This window comes from Anthonomus grandis, chromosome 18 (assembly GCF_022605725.1).
Source record: "Anthonomus grandis grandis chromosome 18, icAntGran1.3, whole genome shotgun sequence".
NCBI lineage: Eukaryota > Metazoa > Arthropoda > Insecta > Coleoptera > Curculionidae > Anthonomus > Anthonomus grandis.
In genome coordinates this window covers 9,137,913-9,150,226 of record NC_065563.1, presented here as the reverse complement: position 1 = coordinate 9,150,226, position 12,314 = coordinate 9,137,913, and the positions used below count along the sequence as shown (strand labels likewise).

At 36.0% G+C, this 12,314-nt stretch overlaps 1 protein-coding gene across 3 annotated transcripts in view; it reads left to right on the top strand.

The window, feature by feature from the left end:
- LOC126746998 (E3 ubiquitin-protein ligase RBBP6-like) overlaps positions 1-12,314 on the top strand; it is a 141,474-nt gene that overhangs the window by 17,344 nt on the left and 111,816 nt on the right. The gene's annotated exons all lie outside the window — the stretch shown is intronic.

The following is a 12,314-nucleotide window of genomic DNA, read 5'->3' as shown; positions in this document are numbered from 1 at the left end:
TTTATTATATCAGATAATATTCTCTTTTAAGGTGATTTAAATTGTTATTGAATTATTTATATCCGAGCATTTTTGGGAAGGTTTAAAGGCATGTTTTTACTAGAATTAGTTAGTCACTTGTTCCAGACTTTTCAGAATTCCAGAGTGTACTCGGCATAAGACAGGACTTAAGAGTCTGAACAAAGTTTATTATTATCTTATTATGACTTGCTATGCATGTAAATCTAAATGACCAATGAGGTTAAAAATCAACAGTTTGGATGTTCTTCTGAATGGTACTTTCGACCGATCTGTAGAACATGCTATGAAATGAAAACTACTACATAGTTTTTTTAACTAAGCTCGGCTTTAACAAACAACCATCACTATTTGCTGCCAAAATGTTAGGACTAAAAACTATACTAATCCCAACTAAGACTTGGCTGGATCTCTTTTATATTTACAGTAGACATGAATTTTACTACCGGTCCTGAAAGCCGTGGAGGAGGAGTACATATCGGCAACGCTGTCAAAGCGAGTATTTGTATTGCTTTATTATCGTTATTAAATTAATATAATTTAAGTATCTGAAAGCGAATTAATTAGTATATTCTGTCAGTGAACTCCCTAGTGACACTTTTCGAGCTACTGGTAAGTTTTTAATATCCAATTTTTGGTTTAAACTAGTGGTTTTTATGCCAAATCATTTACAAACGAGCACCCGCTTGGACTTTGTACTCTCGTGTAATTCAACAATAATAGGTGCAGTAGGTGACAGCAGTCCACTGTGCTGCACTTGCGACCTTTAGTCGACATTGCCGTCAAGATTGCGTGAAAATGACTGGCACTAAAAACTGTAAAATCTGTAACAAAATTATTGGCAAGAGGCTGAAAATTCAATGCGGAGAATGCATGCAAGGGGTATTTTCATTGGGATTGTGGAAGGGGCCCCTGAAGTTGATGCTAGATTTATTCAAGTGGAAAAAACGCCATGGAACTGTAAAGCTTGCAGCAGTGGTAACCAAAGAAAATCTGGCTTTTTCTCCCAGGCTGAACCGAATGATAATAGCATCTAGTAGCAGCCTTGGAAGACATCAGGAGCAAGAAGAAGGGGATCTTAAATTAATGATAAGGGAACTTCAATCCGAATTAAAAGAAGTAATAAGGATAATGGAATTTTTTAATTCAAGATATGAGGAGGAAAAGAAAAGGACTAAACTATCTGATATGGTGTCAGAAATGTCTAGAGATAACCAAATATTAAAACAGGAGGTTTCCAGGTTAAAGAGTATCGCGGATGAGGACCGGAACTGAAAGTTGCAAAAAAAATGTATGTATTACTGGGATTTTTCAGAAAAATTAACCTAATGATAACATTAATGAAATAGTTGTTAAACTGTGTAAAAGCCTGGGAACTCAAGTTTCAGTATCTGATATTGAAGCATCAAGAAAATTCCACACAAAAGGCGGTGTCAAGGCCATAATCACTCTAAAATCCTGGGAAATAAAACAGTCCATCATGCAAGCCCGCTTTAAGAAAGGAAAACTTACCTTAAGGGTATTGGAAACTCATCTAAGCCTATTTATATCGATGAAGATCTGTCAAAAGATACATATATTTTCCTAAAAAAAAGTAAAGAGGCTTTGAGGAAAATTGGGTTTAAGTATATCTGGTACAGAAATGGTACAGAATTCTAGCGCGGAAAACGGATGGAGACCAACCAATTGCAATTCGCAGTGATTTCGATTTGGAGAAACTTATATAAGGTGTTTATTTTATTGCTTTGGTTAGTCAGGTGCAATTTAGCTTATTGTTATCTATGACCACAATAATATCTAACAACGGTTTAAGAATTGGTCATGTTAATGTTAGATCTTTATTACCAAGTATAGATATAATTAGGGAAATTCTTTTGGACAGTTTGAAACTGGATATGTTACGTGTGGGAGGTGAAATTCCCACCGTACAGATATATTAGAAATTGATTCCAATATCAAGCTTTATCAGAAAGCATCTATTTTTTCCATACAATAGCAACTGTATTATCTAGGACACTGGGTGGCAACTTTGAATAAAAAACCGCTTTATACACAAACAAACTAATTATTTAATTTCCAAGAAATAAATGTGGCAACATAGGATATCAAAATATTTCACAGAATTCACATGCACCCTCTCTCATTCACTCATAAAAACCTTATCTTTATGAAAGCTACAAACTAAAACTAACTAATAAAAAGTTAATAAGTCAACAAAAATGTTGACATTTGCAACGAATTATGTCAAAGCCAAAGTAAACACAGTTGGCACAAAATAGTTAAAATTACATAAAAATGGTTTCAAAACACTTACAGTAGTCTGTAAATTCCAGTATTTATACTCCAAACAGGACACTTTTTGTTTTCACTTTTTACAGGTTGTTTGCACTCACTTCTTTTTGTTTACTTGCACCTTTACACCTTTAACACTTGTTTGTTTGCTTTACTACATATTTGACATTACAAAGAGTACAAAGCTACAAAGACCCAATCTGTATACTTAGTCACCCAGCACAAAGGTTACCAACTTGTAATTCTTCCAGGCTAGAAATTTACGGTTTTCGTGGATAAATTAAATTGATTGAACTGACTCGTTCACAGGTTTAATTAACTTCATAATTAAAAACCCTTCAACTGATAACTTGTATAAAAGTTTCTTGGGGCAGAAACTATTAATTTTAAAAACAAAACATCACTGGCGCGTGAAAATCGTAAAAGAAACGATTAGGCGGGTCGAGACGTCACCCTCTTGAGCTTTTGTCAGTAACTCGACTACTGGAACACTGATCGGTCAATATTACATTTTTGCATCGCGCTGCTTGGTTCCCGGTAACCTTTTTTTGTGCGACGGCAAAACTTAAACGGGGCGGCTTCTTTGACTGCGTTATTTATAGATTTTCTTTTGACTTCGCACAGCTTTGTCGTGCCGATTAGACTACGTAAAAAGCAATGTGAGAAAGGAAGATATGCGAACATATTTAAGTTAAATTTAAAATAAATGGTTGCGTTGTTCGCAACATACTCCCCCGTTGGAGTGACCACTTCAATATTCATTCAGGTTGGGGAAGTGGACATAGTTTCGTAATAGATCGAGTAAACACGCCATTTTTGGTAATTACTTTCACAGCTCTTACTTTGCTATCCCGACTAGGTAAAATTTCTGATACTTTAGCTAAAGGCCATTTTAGAGGATAACTTTGTTCGTCCACAAGCAACACAAGATCTCCAATTTTCAAATCTTTCTTGGAATCTGTCCATTTTACTCTTTTTTGCAGATGACTAAGGTATTCAAGCGTCCAACGCTTCCAGAAACTTTGACGTATTTGTTGGCATCTTTGCCAACGTTTCAGACGGTTTTCCGACACATTGGAAACATCCGTTTCGGGAATAGAATTAAGTGCCGTACCAATTAGAAAATGACCTGGGGTCAGCGAAGATATATCTGTTGGGTCGTTACTAAGTGGACACAGGGGCCTTGAGTTCATTATTGCCTCGATTTCAACTAGGACTGTGCCGAACTCCTCAAACGTTAGACGTGTTTCACCTACTGCGCGCAAAATGTGATGTTTCGCTGCCTTCACTGCAGCTTCCCATATTCCCCCCCAGTGGGGACTTCTTGGTGGTATAAACTTCCACGTAATTTCATTCGTGCTGAGGTAATCTTGAATGGTGTTTTGATTTTTATCATCTTTAAAAAAGTCATATAATTCTTTTAATATGTTTCTAGCACCCACAAAATTAGTTCCATTATCGGAGAAAATGACTGAAGGCAGTCCTCGTCGTCCAATGAATCTCCTAAATGCCTGCAAAAAATCTTCTGTGGATAAACTAGACACGGCCTCCAGGTGTACTGCCTTCGTAGTCAGGCAAACGATTACACACAAGTAACACTTCAGAGTTGCTTTGGAGCGCAGTTTTGAAGGCTTTACAATAAACGGCCCTCCAAAATCAATTCCGACATTATGAAATGGCCTTGACACCGATAATCTCTCTTTTGGAAGATCAGCCATTTGTTGAGACGCTGGACGTGCTCTGAATCTAAAGCAAGTTAAGCATTGCTTAATTACCCCTTTCACCTCACGTAGACCATCTACTGGCCAATATCTCTGACGTATGGAGGCGAGGACATTTTGAGGGCCGGCGTGTAGCATCTTCAAGTGTTCACGTTTAATAAGGAGTCTAACTACTTGATTTTTGGATGGTAGCAGAAGTGGGTGTTTGTGCTCATAGACTATATCTGCATTAGTGAGCCTTCCTCCTACTCTTAACATCTCATGTTCATCAAGTGTGGGGTTTAATGACTTTAATGACTTATTATTAAGTAATTGTCCTGATTTTTTCAGTTCTTTTATTTCTGAAGCGAAAAATCTTGTTTGTATAGATTTAATAATTATCCTTTCTGCATTTTTTAGTTCTTGTAGGGTTAATGGTCCAGTAATGTTTTCCTTATTTATAAGTTTCTTTGACTTGAGCTTAAGCCAAAATCTTAAACAGTAGGCTATAACCCTTTGCAATTTTCTAAAAGATGAGTATCTGGATAAGATATTTTCATAAAAATCGTCTTGATTTTTGTATCCCGTTAACGCAGACTTCTTTTCTTCAGGGATATTTTCTACTTCGCTGGCATATTTAAAAGCTTTAAACTCTGCTTCTGGGTCTTGTAAAACTTTCGGACCATTCCACCATAAATTTGATTTTCCGAGGTCACGTGGTAGACTTCCCCTTGACAGGATGTCGGCTGGGTTTTCAGCGGACTTAACGTGATGCCAACAATTATAATCTGGCATTAGTGTTTGTATTACTGTGACTCTGTTTGCCACAAACACCGACCATTTTGATGGGTGTGATCTGAGCCAGCACAAGACTATTTCAGAATCCGTCCATAGGTGTGTCGAGTCTATATTAAGTTTGGTTTCAAATATAGACAGGACCCTTTTAGTTAATTTTGCCATAAGAACCGCGCCACAGAGTTCCAATCTTGGCAATGTAATCTGCTTTATTGGAGACACTCTGCTCTTTGATGTAAGCAAATTACAAGAAATAGTTTTATCTTCGTAAATAGCACGCACGTAGATACACGCTCCATAACATTTGAGGCTTGCATCTGAAAAGGCGTGGATCTGGATTTTTAGTTTACGTTTAAGTGGGGCAAATAAATTGCGAGAAATTTTTATTTCGCCTAAATCTGTGATATTATCGTAGAAAGTTTGCCATTCTTTAAGCAAATCAGGACTTAGTTGATCATCCCAACCTAATTTTTGAAGCCAAATCTTTTGCATAAAAAGTTTCGCAATGACTACAAATGGATTTATAAGACCAAGCGGGTCGAAAATCTGGGCAATTGTCGATAAGACCTGTCTCTTTGTTACTGAATGTTTCAATTCTATTTTGGGTAATGTTATGGAAAAACTATCATAAAAAGGTTGCCATGAAATTCCTAAAACCTTGCTTGTATTGCCATCTGATGTAATAATATATGACTCGTCTTGGTTATTGGTGGAGGATATTTCTTTAAGGAACTCTGGACAGTTTGAGCTCCATTTATGTAATTTCATGTTTGCGGTTCCTAGAAGCTCAGTGAGTTGTTTATGGGTCTCCACAAGTTCTTGAAGTGTATCACAATTGTATAGGACATCATCCACGTAACAGTTATTTTTCAAAGCATCTGCAGCTCGTGGGTAGTCTTTAATATTTGAATTGGCTAACTGAACCAAACAATTTGTGCTTAGAAAGGGAGCACTATTTGTCCCATAGGTTACTGTTTGTAATTCCAAACACTGCAGTTCATCATTAGATTTTTCCCGCCATAAAATGTTTTGTAAAAAACTCTGTGTAGGGTTTACCTTAATCTGACGAAACATTTTCTCTATGTCGGTGATAAATACCTTTTCTGAAGTTCGAAATTTGCATAATATGTCGAACAGTTCCGGCTGAACTGTTGGACCTTTTAACATTATGTCGTTTAATGAATAGCCTGAATCCGTTTTCATGGAGGCGTCGAAGACTACGCGTAATTTGGTCGTTACACTGTCTTGACGGAGTACACAGTGGTGTGGTAAAAAATATTTTAACTCTGATTTTTCATTTTTGGTCAAAAGTGGTACTTTTTTTGCATGACCAAGGGAAATGTATTCATCTATGAATTTTTTGTACTCTGCATAAAGATTATCTTGCTTTTTAAATTTATTTTCGAGAGCTAAAAATCTTTTAAGAGCTCGGTGAAACGATTGACCCAATTTTAAATGCTCATTTGTACTTTTCAAAGGCAAATTTACTTGAAAAGTACCTTCCGCCAATCTTAAAGTGGTATTTTGGAAGTACTGTTCAGCCAGCTCTTCGTCAGCTGTTCTCATGATCTTATCAGGCACTTCCTCTAGAGTCCAGAATTTTTGTAGGATTTCATCCGCTAAAACATCAGAGGATAGCTGTGAGTGAAAGGTATGAGAGACTTCCATATTATTTGGATCAAATAAATGTTCTTTTGAGTCAAAATTTTCTACTGAATGAAAAGTTTTTCTTTCTATTGGTAAAACTCCAGATATAGTCCAGCCAAGATATGTATTAATTAAAACTGGTAATCCTTTTCCCAATTTTATAAAACCGGAACATATTATTTCACTATAAATGTCCATACCTAACAATAGGTCTACAGGGTTACTTTCGAAGTACTTGGGATCTGCAAGAGAAATGTCTTTAGGAATTTTAAGTGTATCTGTGTTAAGATTAATCCTTGGCATGTTACAAGTAATTTTATCAAGAATGACAAAAGAAACAAAAAACTCCCTTTTAAGACAGGTTGTGGAGTGAATTTTTAAATCGATCATTTTATGAGAATAGGTAATTTTCTGGGAAATACCTGAAATTTGCATATTTTTGTTATAAGGCTGATAATTAAGTTTTTTAACTAAATTACTTGTTATAAAGGATGTTTGGCTTCCACTATCTAGTAGTGCTCTTGCTGAAACTTGATTCCCTTCACTGGTATAGAGCATGACAACGGCGGTGGCTAACAGAATTTCACCACTTGACCTCTTCACTCCAGAACAACAGGATGCCCTAGTGTGCAGGGTTTGAAATTGAGAATTTTGATCATTAACTTGAGAATTTGAACCTTGAGGTTCATTATGCTGAGAGCTAACTTGAGATTTTGCTGCAAATGCAGGCGATTGATCGAGCGCTCTCGAAGGGGTTTGTAACGAGTTATTATGTCCATGATTCATATGTCTCTGGAACGAGCTCTGAATATTATTTTCATTCGAGGAATTATTTCCAATGTGAGACTGGAAATTTTGAATATGAAGAAGTGTATGATGCTTTTTATTGCACATCATACAGGTTTTTTGTGAGGGACAACTATCAAAATTATGTACAGAAGATAAGCAATTTCGACATAATTTCTTATCTTTAATAAAAGAAACCCTTTCCTGGACGGTAAGCCTTTTAAATTTGTCACATTGGGGCATGCGATGTGGCATATTACAAAATAAACATTTAGCATTGTTATTGTTAAAGGAGGATAACTTATAATCTTTCTTTTGATAAGATCCGGTATTGGAAAAATGGGAACTTCGTGTTCCTGATTTGATACTGGGCGTAAAAGGTTTTGGAGAATTGGCAGTTACAGTCTCCATTATACTACAACGTTTGTCCAAAAAATCAAAGAATTCTTGTAAGGTTGGACGCTTGGTATGGTCCCTGTCAGTTTCAAATGCCCTATTGGTATTAAAATCTAACTTTTGTAAGTATATAAAAATAAGCATGAGGTCAGCCCATTCATCTTTTGGAACATTTAAATTTCTTAAGGATTGGATACCCTGTCTTGCTTGCGTAATTAATTTTCTAAGTTCAGAGGCAGAGGATTTTGTGAGATTCGGTACCTCAATCAGCTTTTTGATATGACAAAAAATAATCCTAAATTCATTTGCATATCTATCCCTTAAAGTGTCGATAGCCGCGTTTAAATTACTACTGGTTAAAGGTAAACTCTCTATTAACTCTAAGGGCTCGTTCCTTAGATACGATTTTAAATAAATAAATTTTTGAATGTCACTTAACCCAGAGTTGTTCATTATTAAGCTTTCGAACAACTCAAAAAAGGTACTCCATTCCATAAAATTACCTGAGAATGGATTTATAGAGATTTCTGGTAGTTTTGTGCTAGGTGCTACCACATTATGTGTTACCTGCTCTGCCACAGATGTACCTTTTAACATATCGATTTTTCTTTTTAAATTTGACAGTATAATACAATATTTATCCTCCATGAGAGTACAGTCCTCTTTAAAAGTGTCATCACCATGTTCTTCTATTGATTCTAACAATTCATCATATTTTTTATAAAATCCCTCAAGTTGATTTACTTTGAATTCAAACTGATAAACATCTTGTTGTGTTTGATTTTTGTCAAACCATTTTTGAATTTTGGTGATGGCACCCTTAATGGGAGCTAAATGCTTTTTTAACTCGTCCATTTTTTATTTACTAATTAAAGCAATGACGTACAAAAATTAATAAAAGTTTACCAGGTTACGTAAAATGTCAAATGACTTACTTAGAAAGTTTTTTGTTTAGGCCTACAAAATTACTAAACACACAAGATTTATTAAAAAGTACTAAAATATTTCAACACAAAGAACAGGGTTGCCAAGTGTTTAAATATAAATATGGTAAATATTTTAGGTTAGCATGCATGTGAAAATGTTTATTATATATATATATATATATATATTTTTTTTAATTGTTTATTTGTTATTATCTTTTAAACAAAACCACCAGACCAGTATCCGGCTCGAAGGACCAACTTGTTACGTGTGGGAGGTGAAATTCCCACCGTACAGATATATTAGAAATTGATTCCAATATCAAGCTTTATCAGAAAGCATCTATTTTTTCCATACAATAGCAACTGTATTATCTAGGACACTGGGTGGCAACTTTGAATAAAAAACCGCTTTATACACAAACAAACTAATTATTTAATTTCCAAGAAATAAATGTGGCAACATAGGATATCAAAATATTTCACAGAATTCACATGCACCCTCTCTCATTCACTCATAAAAACCTTATCTTTATGAAAGCTACAAACTAAAACTAACTAATAAAAAGTTAATAAGTCAACAAAAATGTTGACATTTGCAACGAATTATGTCAAAGCCAAAGTAAACACAGTTGGCACAAAATAGTTAAAATTACATAAAAATGGTTTCAAAACACTTACAGTAGTCTGTAAATTCCAGTATTTATACTCCAAACAGGACACTTTTTGTTTTCACTTTTTACAGGTTGTTTGCACTCACTTCTTTTTGTTTACTTGCACCTTTACACCTTTAACACTTGTTTGTTTGCTTTACTACATATTTGACATTACAAAGAGTACAAAGCTACAAAGACCCAATCTGTATACTTAGTCACCCAGCACAAAGGTTACCAACTTGTAATTCTTCCAGGCTAGAAATTTACGGTTTTCGTGGATAAATTAAATTGATTGAACTGACTCGTTCACAGGTTTAATTAACTTCATAATTAAAAACCCTTCAACTGATAACTTGTATAAAAGTTTCTTGGGGCAGAAACTATTAATTTTAAAAACAAAACATCACTGGCGCGTGAAAATCGTAAAAGAAACGATTAGGCGGGTCGAGACGTCACCCTCTTGAGCTTTTGTCAGTAACTCGACTACTGGAACACTGATCGGTCAATATTACATTTTTGCATCGCGCTGCTTGGTTCCCGGTAACCTTTTTTTGTGCGACGGCAAAACTTAAACGGGGCGGCTTCTTTGACTGCGTTATTTATAGATTTTCTTTTGACTTCGCACAGCTTTGTCGTGCCGATTAGACTACGTAAAAAGCAATGTGAGAAAGGAAGATATGCGAACATATTTAAGTTAAATTTAAAATAAATGGTTGCGTTGTTCGCAACAGGATATTTTAGCAATTTCAGAGAGTTGGCTGAATTCAAATATCTTGAACTCTGCAGTTGCCATTAATGGATTTAATTTTTACAGATTGGATAGGAAAACGAGAGGTGGAGGTGTTGGCTTGTACATTAGGCATAACTTGATTGTTTCGAGAATTGATACTGGTGAAATTTAGGATTGCATTGAGCAACTTAGGGTCAAATTAAAAATTGGGGGCGTTTCAATCGCAATCGGTTTGTTAGTATCGGTTGCAGTTGTTAGTATTTTACAGACCTCCCAACGGTAGCGTGTTATCTGCATTAAATGTCTTAGAAGCCGCCTTTATCAATGTTGTTCCATGTTGTGATGAAGTTATTGCCTTAGGAGATTTAAATCTATTCGTTAGTTCTAAAGCATTTTGACCGCCTGTTGGAAAGTTTCGAATTCAGACAAATTGTCGTTAATCCAACTCGTTATGAGCGTCAATCAGCATCTTTGATTGATGTGATATTACTGTCGGAAGATAAACTGTTAAAAGGTAATGTTGAGCATTTAAATCTTCATGGAACCACTGACCATCAATTAGTTTATTGCAGTTTACACGTTAATATTCCAAAAATTGAACCTAAATTTATTCGATCTAGAGATTTTAAGCACTTTGATGCCCATAGCTTTAACCATGATTTATAAAATACTAACTGGGCAGCCATTTTGAATTGTGCGGGTGTTGATGAAAAAGTTGAGCTATTAACATCTAATACCTTAGCACTTTTTGATACACACGCTACACTTCGGACAGCTCGTGTCACCAAACGCAAGGCCCCTTGGTTTACAGAAACACTAAAAATTGTGAAAATACAACGTAACAGATTTTTTTCTAAATGTAAACGCACAAAGAATATAAGCGATTGGGAGGATTACAAAAGAATCCGAAATATTTTTACCCAGGCTATTCGTAACGAAAAGAAGGCTTACTTGGAATTTGTGACACGTTTGCAAAATCAAAAAGTTATTTGGAAAACACTAGATGAGAGGTTTTTATATAAAAAGTTATTTTATTTTTCAACATAGTCTCCTTTGAGTTCTATACTCTTAGTCCAACGTTTCTCCAATTTTTTTATCCCTTCGAAAAAATATGATTTGTCGAGGTCATCAAAATAGGCATTTGTTTGAGAGACGATTTCGTCGTTGGAGTCAAATCTCTTTCCGCCGAGCCATTTCTTTAAGTTTGGGAATAGGAAATAGTCACTGGGGGCTAAATCTGGAGAATAGGGCGGATGAGGAAGTAATTCGTAACCTAATTCATGGATTTTTGCCATGGAAACTGCACATGCACATGCAACTGACCCTTGCATTGTCCTGGTGGAAAAGAACTTTTTTTTTGGTCAAATGTGGTCTTTTTACTTTCAGTTCCTCATTGAATCTATCCAATAAGTTGGTATAATATTCTCCATTGATTGTTTTCCCCTTTTGAAGATAGTCAATGTGGATTATACCGCGTGCATTCCAAAAAACGGTCGCCATGACTTTATTGGCTGACAAACCCACCTTTGCCTTCTTGGGCGCCGATTCACCCCGAGAAATCCACTGTTTTGACTGCTGTTTGGTCTCCGGCGTGTTGTGGTGGATCCACATTTCGTCCACGGTGACGAAACGACGCAAAAATTTGTCCATATTGCGGTTGAATAACGCCAAACACTCCTGGGAAATTGTCACACGGTTGCATGTGTGGTCGATTGTGAGCAAACGCGGCACCCATCTTGCGGAAAGCTTTCTCATACCCAAATGATCATTCAAAATTGAAACTACTGAACCATGTGAGATGCCTATGGCTTCCACAATCTCTCTCACTTTCAATCTCCGATCGGCTAAAACCATATCGTGAATTTTTTCGATTGTTTTGGATGGAGAGACCTCGACTGGTCGTCCAGAACGTTCGGCATCTTCCGTGCTTGTACAGCCACATCGAAATTCAGTAAACCACTTCTTTACCATGGAAATGGATGGTGCAGAGTCCCCATAATATTTATCAAGCTTAGCCTTGGTTTGAGTGATGGTTTTTTCCGTAAAAAATAATGCTTAATGAGCACACGAAATTCACTTTTTTCCATTTTCTTCTCAAAACGAGTGGTAGTCTGCTATCAACAGCTGCCAAACGCAAACTAAATGACGCAGCTTGTTCAAATTTTGACAGGCGTCAACCGACAGTTCTCTATTGACAGGAGCAGAGTTGCCATTTCCATTAAAGGGCGGGAAATTCAAAAAGTCGCGGACTTATTGACTCGCCCTCGTAATAAATATTTTATCGACAGTGTTCGTCAGGTTGCCCCGCCGATTAATGACAGTACTTTGAGGTATCACGAAAACAAAAACAAAAAATGGATAAATTATGTGG